This window comes from Nelumbo lutea, chromosome 4 (assembly GCF_056320005.1).
Source record: "Nelumbo lutea isolate HS-2025 chromosome 4, American lotus-T2T, whole genome shotgun sequence".
Taxonomy (NCBI): domain Eukaryota; kingdom Viridiplantae; phylum Streptophyta; class Magnoliopsida; order Proteales; family Nelumbonaceae; genus Nelumbo; species Nelumbo lutea.
This window is the reverse complement of record NC_142687.1, coordinates 5257316-5273144: the sequence shown is the minus strand read 5'-3', so window position 1 is coordinate 5273144 and position 15829 is coordinate 5257316. Positions and strand designations below refer to the sequence as shown.

The window sequence follows — 15829 nt, the reverse complement described above, 5'->3', positions numbered from 1 at the left end:
AGGCCAGGGTACTCCTATGATGCTTTTTAGTTGGAACTTGGAAGGATGATTATTAAGGTGAAAGTTCCGGCTGGGTGGGTAAAGACGGTGGATCTAGACATCTAGTTCCCATTGATTTGGCGTCAGAGCCCGGCTTCGCCCCCTACCCTCCAAGTCAAAAAGGTCTAGAGCCTAGCTGACTAGCTGTGTCAGCTATTGGTAAATTTATCAAGCTCAGGCTTTGCGCTAGGGTTGGGCGATCGGGGCTCCGTTGGCCCAGTCTTCTTTTAACTAAATTCATGGTTTACCAAAAAAAAACGCTTAAGCTATGTAGCCACTGTTCAATAGTCAGTGCACCAATCCCGGTTATTGTTTGTCGGAGCTTTGAGGTGCCTCACGGCATATCCTGATCGTACGTCCAGAACATCTCCAGTACTAATTATTAGGAGATGAGATGTTCTCAATACAGGGTGGAATGTGACTGTGGTTGTGTGATGAGCAGGTCTCAATTCTACCCACAGGTCCAACACCCCCACCACCCTAAGAGATCCCGTGATGATTGGAATGTATATATAAACAATGACATTGATGACATTTTGCTTTGGGCACAGGCGCAGTGAAAGTTAAGTTGGAGTCAATAGTGTTGCACCATAATTTGCATCTTTATGTGTTAGTGTTGCACTAGCAGAGGGGCCCTAGGCTAGAGAAAAAAGAAGTCGAGAAGTTGGTTTTTCAGTGAAAGTATCTTAAAAAAGTTGCTTAAAACAAATTAAAATTTATATCTAATTTATTTTACCAACACTGATTTGCATCTCTACTTAAATTGATCCAGCAGCATGCAACAGAGGAAAACACCAAACTTCAACTCTCCAACAAAAATGAAAAAGTGTTGGGAACCAAGAATTCCATCCTATGCAGTTTTTCCTGTTGCTACATGCTGCACCCTTTTTTTACAATATGTACTTGGGCTTCTCATTCTGGGGTAATACAAAGGTGAAATGCACTGGTGAAACTGAAGCACCATCAGTTAAACAACCGAGCAGATCAATGCCTGGAACCATGTCAGAATTAGATTAAAAGCCAAGGTGATTAAAGACAGCCCCAATGTCAAGATTACTTTGGGAAATTGGCTGAAATTTCAAAAAACAAAACTAAGGTGTGTATCCGCGCGCGTGAGTAAGCGAGAGTACCGCAATTGCAGAAGCAGCAAGGCCTGCTCGCTCTCTTGGATCCTTGCGATAATAATTTCCAAAGTAGAGAGAATTGTGGCATAGTACCACATACATGGAAACACAAAACCTAGTAATAGACTGCAAGAAACAGTGTAACCATGAGAGAGAGAGAGAGAGAGAGAGAGAGAGGGATTTACTTACGAGAACCACCCTATACCACAACTAAAGCAAGGGAGAGGTTTATCATACATCCCCAACTAACAGCTTTCTGTATCCCTTATAAGGGTAGTTCCCTTTTTGCATGGTCTGAAGTATCTAGTGGTGATTGCATTGAAAACAGGGTATTTTGAGTTGGCCTCGTGAGGGACTACATGCTTATGGAATCAATCACAAGGTAGTCATTTCCATCACAAACTATTAATAAATCAACAGAAATCAAAGGCAAGGGATTAAGTTTCATACCATGAAAGAAACAAATGTACTTGAAGAATCACAATCCCAGGAATACTAACTTTAACAACTGAATAATATTGGACTGATGGCCTCAAAAGATCAAGTTGCTTATAGGAAATTGGTCCATCTGGCCAACCTGAGGCCATTTTGTCAAACCTTCCACCTCCTCAACATCTGAAACACCAAGAAGGCCCCATTTGTAATCATTAAAGAAGCAAATGTCTATCCTTTCCCATCAATCTTCGTATATCTTGCAATGCTACATAATCTGTTGTAATGGTATATGTACACCTTGTACACATTTGACTTTAGTTAATAAAACTTCATTGTTACCTACCGAAAAGAAAATAGAAAACTGAGAAAGGTATAATCTGGCTGTTTAAAATATGGGAGAGTGAAAAATAATTTCTTCATATATCAGTTCTTTGATGTATCCCAACTTAACATTCCTCGAAGTACCTGACAAGGCAGTTGATTATTATTGTTGTCATTGTACTGGAACAAAACATACACAACACATGAACGAATGCATTGTACAGTTGACATGTCTGGGCACACGTATATAAACCAACCAGTAGCAAATAACATTTCAGGGCTAAGTGTCTTTCAATCAAAATTATACTTGGAAACATTGGCAAGAAAACAACAGTGGACACTAGTAGTGAGAACACAAAGACTAACTTGACGTTCAAATGAAAGACACCAACAGAGTTGCATTACAATATGAATGAAGAAGAACAGTAATGACATGTAGGGAGATGATCGGTATAATAGAGTCAATAAAATAGAAAACATATAACGATTGAAAGACTTTGTGATAGAAATCTTAATAACAGTATTTACAAATATTTAGCTCACACAAGTACAACACACTCTCACAATGTTACAAGGGATCTCTCAGAAAGAAAACACTGAAGTCACTCAGAAAGAAAAATTTTATTACAATACTTTAATTGCACCCAAAACCTTGCACACCTTCTGCTTGAGAGAAGAGTGATTTATGTAGAGGTGGTTGAGGTTTCCAGAAAGAGCCAACTTGAAGCCACTTATTCGATTTTATCTCTAAGGCTTCTATAATTGAGATGCCTCTTGACCTTTTCTCATTGCGCATCTTAATTATTGAGTTGCTCATTTACTACATTCTTGTCCTATTAGGAACAGTTGTCGAAACTTTTACTGTTTCGGATGTGAATGGAATCCTCAAATATGTCACAACCTTGGTCCGGGCTAAGAGAGTGAACATTTTCCGTCTCGAGGTCCTTTGAGATACCTTTACTTTTCTCTTTCATCATTTCGGCCATACGTAGGAACATTTCTTCGAGCTCTAATGGGTCCAAGTCGGGAAACTTACTTCAAAGCTTGTCCATGTAGGAATCAAAGATGGACTGGAAAATGTCGTCTTCTTCCGAGGTGGGCTTGAGGACATATGTAAGATCAAATTTATCCCACCCTTTTTATCTCAATTTTCCTTTCAATAGCTGGAGGCATCCAAGAAACATCAAGGTGATAACTCCATTTTAGAATTCAGGGGAGACAAAACGTCTTAAAAAACTCAAACTGTTTTACATGATCGAATTCTAAATAAGCTCTCCCTTTACCAAAGGCTCTATATTTGTCCATTAATTAGAAGCATCCGCTAAGAAAGTTAAACTCTTCTAAATAGAAATTAGAATTTTAGGATATCAAATATCCAAAGGGAAAATAGCGCCAATCCAAAGCGTAATAGAATTTGATGATAAATTCCCTGATGAGATTAAAGATAAAACCCAACTTCAAAGATTCTTAGGCAGTCTAAATTATGTAGCAGACTATTACAAAGGAATAGCTCAAGACTGCAAATCACTTGAAAAAAGGCAACCCTCCAAAATGGAGCGAACAGTTCATTTAAGCAGTGAGAAAAATTAAGCAACGGGTAAAAACCCTTCCCTACCTAAATATTCCTCACCCTAAAGTCCCAAAGATAATGGAAACTGATGCTAGCAAAACAAGATATGGAGGAATCTTAAAACAAAGAAGAGAGGGGAAAGATGAGATAATCCGGTTCACTTCAGGAACCTGAAACGTTACCCAAAAAAAAAACTCCACTGTCAAAAAAGAAATGCTCAACATAGTTCTCTGCATCACTAAATTTCAAAGTAATTTGATAAACCAGCATTACTCTTCAAATTGATTGCAAGTAAGCCAAAGAGATTTTGGAAAATGATGTTACAAACCTGGTTTCAAAGCAAATTTTTGCTAGATGGCAAGCTATTTTATCGGTTTTTGATTTTGGTATCAAATATATTAAAGGATCTGAAAATGCTATACCAAATTTTCTAACCAGGGAATTCTTGCAAGGTTATCTAATTAAAGATGACCGACAAAAGACTTTGTCTTCCTCTAAATCCTAATTCCAAGTGTCCTAAAAGGACTAATGAGTCCAATCCAAAATCTAATTATGAGATCAGAACAAGTTCAAGGACTAATCAATTTCCACCAATATCTCCCTTAATCAGGGAACCATCTGTAGATAGGGAAGAGGCTAATTCCAGCCAGTACATTCCGAATTCCTCAGATTTCATGGTAGCTATCTCTCGAGAAGAAGTCGCATCTACCTCCACTCGTCAATCAAGAAGGGGCTCTCCAACACCTTGCCTTATTCTAGACAGGCATCATTTCACTGTCTATGGTCAAAATAAGGACCAGAAGTGTTATGAAGAAATTCTCCTTCATACGGGGTCTGCGCAAATTCAACACTATTTTAGAGACCCAAATAAAACTAAACTAGCTTATTCTAAGCTAGTAATAGTCAAGTTTATATCTCTGACTGCCTGGGGTGATGCAAGCAAGCCAATATTCATTACTAAGCTTATTGATATAAGACCCAAAATATTCAACTACTGGAATTATCAAGATACTTGGTATAGAGTTTCTCTGTTATAGAATTCCATTTTTAGACATTCATGGTTCATACGCTTCTCTAAAAATTTTCAAAGCCCATTTCAAGATACTTGGTATAGAGTTTCTCTGTTATAGAATTCCATTTTTAGACATTCATGGTTCATACGCTTCTCTAAAAATTTTCAAAGCCCATACCCTAACTGGGCATATGTTTGGTGGACCTCTTGGGGAGCTTCTGATGATATTTTCCCTCGCCAAGAGCTCATGGACAAATATAGAGCCTTTGGTAAAAGGAGATCTTATCTATAATTCGATCATGTAAAACAGTTCGAGTTCTTTAAGACATTTCGTCTCCCCTGGATTCCTAAATGAAGTTATCACCTGGATGTTTCTTGGATGCCTCCAGCTATTGAAAAGAAAATTGAAATAAAAATGATGGGATAAATTTGATCTCACATATGTCCTCAAGCCCACCTCGGAAGAAGACGACGTTTTCCAGTCCATCTTTGAATCCTACATGAACATGCTTCGAAGTAAGTTTCCCAATTTGGACCCATTTAGAACTCAAAGAAATGTCCCTACGTATGTCCGAAAAGATGAAAGAGAAAAGTAAAGGCATCTCAAAGGACCTCAAGACGGAAAATGTTCGCTCTCACAGCCCATACCAAGGTCGTGACACTATTTGAGGATTCCATCACATCCGAAACAGTAAAAGTTCCGCCAGTTGTTCCTAATAAGACAAGAAGGCGATAAGGGAGCAACTCAATAATTAAGATGCGCAATAAGAAAAGGTCAAGAGGCATCTCAATTATAGAAGCCTTAGAGATAAGATCGAAAAAATCGAATAAAGTGGCTTCAAGCTAGCTCTCTCTGGAAACCTCAACCACCTCTACATAAATCACTCTTCTCCCAAGCAGAAGGTATGCAAGGTTTTGGGTGCAATTACAAGTATTGTAATAAAATTTTTCCTTCTGAGTAACTTGAGTGTTTTCTTTCTGAGAGATCCCTTGTAACATTGTGAGAGTGTGTTGTTGTACCTGTATGAGCTAAATATTTGTAGGTACTGTTACTAAGATTTCTATAACAAAGTCTTTCAATCGTTATATGTTTTATATTTTATCGACTCTATTATACTAATCATCTCCCTGCATGTCATTACTGTTCATCTTCATTCATATTGTAACTCAAAATCTATTTTATCGACTCTATCACAAAGTCAACAAGCATTACCATTAATATTGATGCAATTCAATAACTCAAAATCTCAGTAGGGCAGATGGCATACAAACTTGAGTACTAAATAATCATGAGAAAACATGTACAATAAAACACTAAAAAGGATAAGAAAACAATCTTCAAGAGAGAACATATCATCATATCCACCAACCACTGGATCCTCTGAGAGAAAAAGAGGTGTATCCAAATCAACAAATCTGCAATAACAACTTACCATCAACGGTAAATAAATCAAATAGGAAATTTTGAACGGCTGCCCTTTTCTAGACTCGTAAGAAAGAGAAAGAGGGAGGGAATATAGAGACAACCAATAAGGCATTGACCACTACAATATCTGCTAAAAGTAATGAATAATAAACAAGAGCCACACTTACTTGAAACATCCAAGCACCGAAGCCAGATGACCAGCAAAGCCCATGGCAAGTCTTTCAACCATCCCACCAATCATCAGATTCAAGCCTGATTTTTTTGCTGCCTCAATAATTTCAAGGGCCCCCATAACTCCAACTATTGCAAGTTTAATGTTTATGACATCACCAAGATTTCCTTCTATACTTTTCTGTATGTCGAGAAAACTCCGGCAGCATTCATCTACAGCAACAGATATCCCAGACCCCTTTGCAACACGATTAACATGGCCAAGATCTTCCTAATCATCTCTATGAACTGGTTGTTCAAAAAGAACAAGAATCATCCCCATTTCTGCCACAAAATCAGTGTTAGAAAACTAACAGAAGATACAGATTATATGTTTGTTTGTAAAGCCTTGGTAGGCAATAATGAATAATGATCTGTTATGTGCTCTGTTAAAATGCTCGAAGTAAATGCAGACAACGATCTAACTTTTCTTTGTACCATTGAGGGTGTGAAGTAGATTTAATGAAAGAGATGTATCCAAAATTCAGCTTTGTTTTTAAAAGTCACAGACAACCAACTCAGAAAGTCTCAGCATCTCAACATGCACAAATGGTAACACATGCCATAGAGTGCAGAAACACCCTTACCACAAAACTTCTCAAGAACTTGAATAGCTTCATTGGCAGTATTCCCTCATTAGCATCCAAGATAAACATGCAATCTGGGTGGGCCACCCTTATGGCTTTAAGAACTTATATATCTGCATTCAGATTCTTTCCAACCTTAAGCTTCAAAGTGTTGAAACCTTGCTTGTAATACATTGAAGCCAATTCAAAAGCTTTTGAAGGAGAAACAATTGGAATCTGCATATATAGCATGCTAGATAAACTCAGTCCTTAAAGCAATACACAGTTAGCCACGGATGAAAATATTCAGTAAGAGATCAGCATCTAAGCTAGGAACTGAACTGTTATGTCAGTGGTTATGGTATTTGATACACCGCCAAATAATCTCCATAGGGGTATGCCAATGCTATTTGCAACAGCATCAATCAGTACCATTTCAACTCCTGCCATAACCTTCAACCAAACATACAGCTCAATGAGGATTTGAATACCATTGTCTAACTAGATAAAACCTCTAATGAGAATGAAAACTGCATAGAGAAATACAAGCAGATTTGTTGTTGGTGCTACGGGCTCTTATGGTATTTAATATGATGACTGGTTGAGCTACCAGTAGTGTGAGAATATTATAAAATCCCTATGGATTACATCTTCATATCTCTTTTCTTTTCTTTAATAAATTCTTACCTTACCATTCTCAAAAAAAAAAAAAAGAAAAGAAAAACTCTATGAATGACATCCTTGGGCTGCGTTTAGTTTACAAGAATATTATAAAATCCATCAAGGACTTTCCCAACTTCAATAATATTTCCGCAGAAACCAAATACTTCAATTCTAGGGCTTATTTTTTATATAATATATAAAAAATAAAATTTTATTAAAAGAGAAACAAACTGGTTTGGTTATCCCCACCACAAAGTATGTTAAAGCTACATTTTTATGGAAGCAACACGGAAATCTTGGACAATTAGGAATAAGTGGAGCTATAACAAATCATGAAATACATATTTATTGTGTACAAAAGAGAGTAGCTGTAGAAAAAAAGAAGAAACCACTTTCCTTTTCTCTTCTTGAAACCCGTGGATCTTTTAAATTTCAATAGTTAAAACATTAAAACAAAGCAGAAAGTGATATATATCATAGCATGTATCAAAACACATACTAATAAGATGCAGCCTTAGTAATAGCATTATAATAAGCCTTTTTGGTACAGGTCAAAGTATTCAGTTTCAGCCTTGGCACCCAACCAAGAGCACCTAGTCAATTTAATGACTTAGGTGATGCCTTGACAACTATGTTTGGATCAAATAAAAGGAAACTCGATTAAAGTGTAACTCTTAGTGATAATCCAAGAACTAAGATTGGCTAAATCAATTGCATACAGAAATATATTTGTGGAAGGGGACTCAACATCAGTAAATGGATGGCTGAAGGAAGAAGCAATCTATGGCATCTACAACATCAGATCATAGAAGATAATCTTTTAGCCAATTATTTATACTTACGCGTTGTAGGGGTGCCACTGCCAGAAAATAATCTTGCTGATTTACTGACCAGGGAGAGAGTGCATAGAAAGGACTTGACTGGGGGGCATACCCTTTATCCATGGCCATGGGCTAGCTCTATAGTGTAACATACTCGTAATTGGCTATAATTATTTATACACTCATCTCATCTATAACATTTTACAGTTACTAATAAGAAAACATTAGCAGTGAATAAGGCATCATACGATGCTTTTATTATAATAAAGATTTTAAAAGCAACATAAAACTTTCTGTAACTTTATTCTAAAAAATGGCTCTTTGTCATCGAGAAAAGGTTTGGAAGTGGTTACATGCAAAAAAAAAAAATAGCAGCACACCTGTTAAAAATCAACATAAACAAAGCCAAAAATATGGGAGAAACGGTAGTAAACAAAACTAAATCTCCGAAATTTCGGTTGCATTAATTACAAAAACATGAAATGCAAACAAGCACTACAAAGGTCAATTCAAAGAACACACAATATAATGTTCAAAAAAATGTTAAAAAAGGGAAAAAAAAAAAACACAAATCACAACACAACACAATGTTCCCGGAAAGTTTTTGCTCCTTTGAGTATTGGTGTGCACGTAAACCACAAAGAAATTTTTACTGCCCTAAACATCTGCCCTGAAAAGAAAAGCCATTAAAACATGAAGGAAAGAAATGAAAAAAAGAACGAAGGAAAGAAACAGAGAACAAGAGACAGAGGTGGTGAAGCTGTCACCGGTACTGGAATCGATGAGAGTAACCCCAACGCCCTATTCCCCATGAAGGAGAAAGGGATGTTGGTGAATATGTAGAGAAACCCCAACGCCCTACTCCCCCATGTCTTCAAAGTGTTTTTTCTGTTTGTTTAATGCAATCCAGGCTCAATCCAGTCCGTTTTACTCTACTATTTCTGCTTTTGCTTCCTCTAGTTGATGAGTCAACGAACTGCTAAGAGTCACTTCGCCTCCAGTCCGTTTTATCTGATGCTCTTGCTTCCTCTACGACGAAAAGAGGATAGTATGAACTCAATGGACTCAGGAACCACCAACTCTCTAAGTAAAAAAGTTGCCAGAAAAAGGAAAAAAAAAAAAAAAACACAAATCACAACACAACACAATGTTCCCGGAAAGTTTTTGCTCCTCTGAGTGTTGGTGTGCATGTAAACCACAAAGAAGTTTTTGCTGCCCTAAACATCTTCCCTGAAAAGAAAAGCCATTGAAACATGAAGGAAAGAAATGAAAAAATAAAAATAAAAAACATGAAAGAAAGAAACAGAGAGCAAGAGACAGAGGTGGTGAAGCTGTCACCGGTATTGGAATCGATGAGAGTAACCCCAACAAAGTCCTGCCAATCTCGAAGGTTTGAAGCCTGTTTGCTCCGTCCTCCGTGGTTAAACCTTGCTACATTCCAGATCAACAGATTCTCGGAAAATTTTTGCTCCTCTGAGTATTGGTGTGCCCTAAACATCTGCCCTGAAAAGAAAATCCATTAAAACATGAAGGAAAGAAATGAGAAAAAAAAAAACATGAAGGAAAGAAATAGAGGTGGTGAAGCTGTCACCGGTACTGGAGTCGATGAGAGTAACCCCAACGAATTCCTGCCGATCTCGAAGATTTGAAGCCTGTTGGCTCCATCCAGATCAACAGATTCATACTTGCAACAGAGGTTGAGACTCTGTTCACGGTGAAGATTTCCGAGGTTTCTATTTTTGTGAGCGAGAGCAACAACGAGAGGGAGAGAGAGGGATGAGAGCAGGAATTCGTGGAAAGGATACGTGTTGCACATGCAATGACAAAGCTTATTTGAGAAGCCAAGAGAGTCCAAGAAATTGGTAGTGAGACACGCTCAAATCATTCGTACGTGAGAGCGCTAATCTGCTCGCACGAGTAGATTCCATTTTTCTCAACGGAGAAACCACCCATGCAATGGCACATTGGTAGAAAGGTAAATCTAGTCATCCTCGAATTCTTCTTTATGAATAGATAAATGGATTATAGATATAGGTTCTTCCACCTGTTAAAGCAGATGATTTCTTTTCTCTGAAATGGAAAGCTATGACTGGAGTAGTTGTTTAAACTTTAAAGTGGAATATATTTACGATCTGGTTCTGCAGAAAGCAGAAGGTATATCTTGCGAAAAGTGGGAAACAAAAATCAGCACTCTCATGTCCTCTCGTGTCCTCTCAAGTCCCTGCTAACAGTCCATATAGATAGGGTTTAATATTAATAAAAATAATATATTAAAAAAAAAAAATAGATTAAGTTTTAAAAAAATAATATCAATAAAAGGATAAAAACCACTGTTATCATTTTATTCTTGCCATTTGTTTATCAGAGCTACGGCCCGCTGCCATCTGCCACCATTGTCTACTATCGCCCTTCGCCACTTGTCCACCTCTGCCTCTGACAATGTTGTTAGAGGTGGCCAGAGGCAAAGGTGGCGATGGTGGTACTGGTGGTTTCTTTGTCCAACATTACCACTTTCACCTCTGACAAAGTTGTCGTTTGTTGGAGGTGGGAGGATGATGGTGGATAGTAGTTTTGATGAACAAATGACAAGACGAATAAGATGAATAGTATTTTTGTCTTTTATTGATATTATTTTTAAAAATTTAATTTATTTTTTAAATTTTTTAAAATGTTTTACTTTTATTGATATTAAACCCTAAAAATAGCCTAAAAACCCTTTTCTTTTTAATATGGTTCGGGCACACTAGTGGGACACTATATTTCCCCTTCTAGCTATAGCTAGTTGCCTAGGACACTCGTGCAATCTTCATGAGTCCATCACGGCCAGATGGCCATTTCAAATTTCTGTTGTGAACCCACATATCCAATCATGCAAGTAATGTTTGTTAATGCCACGTGAGGCTGGGGCCTCTCAGGAGAGTTTGGAGACATCCATTATCTCGAACACCGGGCCTTGTGGTGACTAGCCAATGTCAATGGTTTTGATTTTGCTCTTTGATTCAAAGTTTGACTACTTTCAGCTTTCTGGGTTCATTGAAAAAATCATGGGTTCACCGGGCCGTTAAAGTTGTTCCGCACACAGAAAATGGTTTTCCTCTCAGAGCATTTTGGAGCTGATTCAAAATTCGCCAAGATGACTTTGTTAATATATGTTTATACTAGCGGGTTATTTTGTTAATTAAAAATTAAATAATAGAAATATATAAAAGTATATAATTGTTTTATGTTTTAATTTTTTTAATTAATATTTCAGGTCTGGTTTTTATGAAACCTAATAATTTAAAAAAAAAAAAAAACAATTGAAAAGTCAGCAGAACCATGGACCCAGATGGTTGAACCGGCGACCTAATGAGTGGGCGATGGTTCAACTATCAACCAATGAATTTTAATTCCATGTTTTAGGTTTTCAATTTTTTAAATTCCCCAAAAGTCCCTAACATTAGCCCAAGGTTCAAAATATCGATATACACGATGTTGGTAGGGGCATATCGGTTTAGGGTTCCTCCACCCCCTGAATCGGTCAGACCCCTGATGCATCCACTATAGGGGTGTATCAAAGGGGTCACAGAATGATACGTATCGATACTTTGAACCTTACATTAGCCCCCATCTCAGTTTCTCACTTTTGATTTTACCTCTTTTGTGCTTTTGTTAGCTAGAGTTTATGAAGTTAGGAGGAGAAAATAGAGACTAAGAGAAAAATAAAATTTGCGCCGAGGAAACTTGCTCTTTTTCGTCTACACTCACCGGTGACACCGATTCTTAACATCGACATCTGTTTATTTCTTTTTATTTTTGGCTTTTTACCATTTGTGCCAAATTTGGGCGACACCAGTGACCAGACCAAAGCTCCATCAGTGTTTCTCATCGGAAGCGGTGACTGTATTAGGCTGGGCGAGTTTGGGCGACACCAAACCATAGCTCCTATCGGATTCTTAGTAAGACTTTAACTATATTTTGTATTTTTCATCTTTCCAATTTTGTGTAATTTTCTTTTTTTTTCTAGTTTTGGGCGAGTTTGTGTATACTAAGATATGTAGTTTTTGTGTACATCTCATTCTAATATATATAATATTTTTATTTGAATATGAAATGTGCAATTTGGTCATTTTCATTGTTATTATGATATATATTATTTATGATTAATTAGGACTATGATTTATGAATTTTAAGATTAAAGAGAAATGATAATTTCTATTATGAATGAATGAATATTGATATTATTGATATATTTCTGTTATAATTAGTAATTTATTTTGCCGTCAATTGATTTCAAGGTTTAATGTTAGATGGTTTGCGCTTTTTTTTTGCATTTTTATAAACACACAGTGTGTATGTGTGTGTGTGTGTGAATATATCTTTTTGTCACAAGTTGAGCCATTTAACCTGCCCAATCGAACGGGTGACTTACAACCTAGGAGGAAAAACAAGTCGACTTTCGGTTAGGTTTTAAAAATATTATTTTTATAATCTTTTGTAATACAAAAATAACAATAATTAATTTTATATAGAATTATTCATTAGTTTGATTAAACCGATCAACTTTACCCAAATTGATTGATTTTTTAATATCTCCCATTGAATTTCAACAATTTCCCAATTTTATATATGCTAACAATTCTTTTAATTATATAAAACTACTTTCTTTCTTCTAATAGCAAGGTATGCTTCTTTTGAAGCCCATTTATGCAATTTAAGCTTCCTCTAATTAGCACCAATTGGTACTGCGTAGGGTGGTTAATAGTGCGGGACATAGTACAACTTTCCATTAATTTAAACATTCAAAACAATGATCAAGTATTTTAAATAATATTAAATCCCACCTACCCCCACCCCCCACACACACATAGAAACCCTAATGTTAAATGGTGCGTTAGTGCCCACCATTATTTTGTATTGGCGAAAATACGAGCCACTTTTGCTTCTCTCTTTGATTAATTAATAAATGTCCTTCAATTTATCGTTAAGCCATTTGCTTCTCAGTAATCCAAATAGAAGATGGCCCTTTGTTCTCCAAATGGTAATTAAAGCAAGCAAAAGCAGCAGTAGTGGGATGTTTGACATGAGCTGTATCCATCTCTTTAGTCAAAATAGAGTTTGTAGGATTGATTATTATTTGTTGGACTAATCTGTTGATCCCACGTATTCACAGGAAAAGTTGTTGGCCGCAACATTGTTCGTGCTTTTTTTTTTCTTTTTCTTTTTGATAATCACATTATTAACAAAAATCCTTCTTAATTAACTATTTTTCCCTTGTAGAAGAAGACACACTTTCATATAGAAATGTTTACTAGTTTATTCAAACTAAAATGACAATGGGAAATGGCACAAATACGTTATTAATTAAAATCCTGGAAAATGTTGGCTCAGTTTGAGAAGATTATAAATACAAATATATATAATATAAATACATGTAAAATATAAGATTTTACGTTCTATATATTTTTATTTATACTCCTTCCAAACTGAGCCTTACCTCCAAACCTCTCAATAATGTAGTGACATAAAGTGTCATAGAGTTCTTGTTTTCACATGTACGGTTATACTATAAATAGACTCAAATATATAACATCTGTATGCATATTTATACTGAAACATTTCATGTAATAGTAATGATTCCAAACACAACCTAAACTTTACTTGTATGCTTGCCGTTTGGTTTCATTTAACACTAGGGGAGCATTATTTTTTTGGATTTTGAGAATAAAGGAAGTTGATCAATGGGATTTTGGTTCCCATTGACTAAAAATCCCATGTTTTTTTATTTTTTTCAGGTTTATGTGAGGACTAGGGAAAATTTATTTTCTTGGGTATCACTTACCCAATACCCATCTCCTAGATGGATAAATAAGTTTTCCACTTAGGGGAAAAGTTGACAACACTTGAATGAGACAAAAATGCTCATTCTAATAATGGATTTTTATGGCTAAAAGTGTCATTGCCTTATTTACCTGGAGAATTAAAGAACATAGCTAAATGCACTTACCCGGGTAAGTGTTTCCCAGGAAAACCTTACCCAGTTAATTGCATTTACCAATGTAAGTAACTCACCAAAAAGCAAACCGGGCCTAGAAGTGACCCATTGGTTTCATATCTTAGCAAACTTCTTTTTTGATTGATAGAATTAGGAATTTGACTGATGTTTTCTATTGTAAATTGTGTCCATAAGCCTAGGTCCTATATTAAGCCAACTCATATCATCACCCAGGAGGCCAAGGCTACATTTGACATTCCTTATTTTAAGAACTTATTTCCTTTTTGCATTTAAAATGTCCCTATAAAATATTGTGTTTTTATCTACAAAAAGGATATAAGTCCTTAAAATAAGAAATGCCAAATGCATTTTCAAAAAGGAAAAACAAAAAAGAAATGCCAAATGCAACCTAAGTCTTTAGTTGATCTGTGTTCCTTGTATTTGGAACTCTCCTCTTAGCTGGTTAGACACTTTTCTCTCACTTGTTTCTTAGTTGTTACTTCTATTTTTATTTATAAAAAAAATCAAATTCCTAAATTAAATAGGTTCATATTTAATTTTTATTATAAAAAACATTTTTTTGAAAAAAATTATTAATCAACAAACAATATGAGGATTTTGACATGGATTAGATGGCACACTTATATTGAAGTTTAAAGGTGACTAGGGGTGTATTCGAGCTGAGCCGAGTTGAATACTTGATTATTCGAGTTCAACTCGCAAGAATAGTATCAGGCTCAAACTCAAGCTCGAACTTGAGCTTAGCTCAATTCATGACTCGCAAGTTCTAGCTTGACTATAAGCCATGCTTTTTTGAAAAATAAAAATTAGATGTATAAAATTATTTTTTTATTTTAAATAAAAAATTAAGAATTATAAAAATTATTCACTATTATACATAAAAAATAAATTTATTATTATATATAATAAAATTATTTATTATATATATATATATAATAAAAAATATTTATTTAATACTAGACTTGCAAACTTCACGAACCAAGATTGACTCGATTAACAAACGAACCCATATACCAAATTCAAATTCGACTACTCAAAGCTTGATTTAAATTGAATCAAACTAATTTTTTCATAAACAAAACTCCAATAACTCGTGAAATCTCGACTCGTGGTCACCCCAAGTGACCATTATCATTTATCAGGTGTCGGTGACTTGCCTCTGCTTCCCCATACTACTTAAATCCATCCCACGTAAACTCTCGATGGAGCCCACCAATCCTTATGGCCTTTCTTCATATTACCATCTTTGTTCAACTTCTCATAACAACATTTCTCTTTTTTTAGTTTTGTTTCTTTGGCAAGTGGGGGCTACCCAGTATCTGCGGACAACCCAAAAGCCCTGGGCCGTTGATTTCCCTTACATAACTATAGAGCCAAATGCCTTTATGTTGCAAACTCACGTATCATAGTCGAATTTGGAATCCAATGCAACGTCTATTCGGTGATCCACGGGCTTACCAAGTCCCGCATTACTCTGATTGTCCGTGCGGTGGAGATTACTCTTTCTTTATTCTACCAAATGGATTGATGACAACTATATAACAGCAGGAGCAGCCGGACCAAATGAGGATGGAGATAGTTCAGACAAGACAGCGAAAGGTCAAGCGCCACAAGACATAACAACTGTATGATTGAAAGTGGATGGAA

At 36.0% G+C, this 15829-nt stretch overlaps 1 pseudogene across 1 annotated transcript; it reads right to left on the bottom strand.

The window, feature by feature from the left end:
* Positions 1-1582: 1582 nt before the first annotated feature.
* On the bottom strand, positions 1583-10018 carry LOC148853531 (L-Ala-D/L-amino acid epimerase-like; annotated as a pseudogene). Its single transcript, XR_016112810.1, has 8 exons — positions 9779-10018; positions 9526-9685; positions 8209-9417; positions 7046-7156; positions 6725-6940; positions 6095-6422; positions 5857-5917; positions 1583-1779 (listed from the first exon to the last, which is right to left on the bottom strand). The product of XR_016112810.1 is annotated as an L-Ala-D/L-amino acid epimerase-like (transcript).
* Between the last annotated feature and the right edge of the window lie 5811 nt (positions 10019-15829).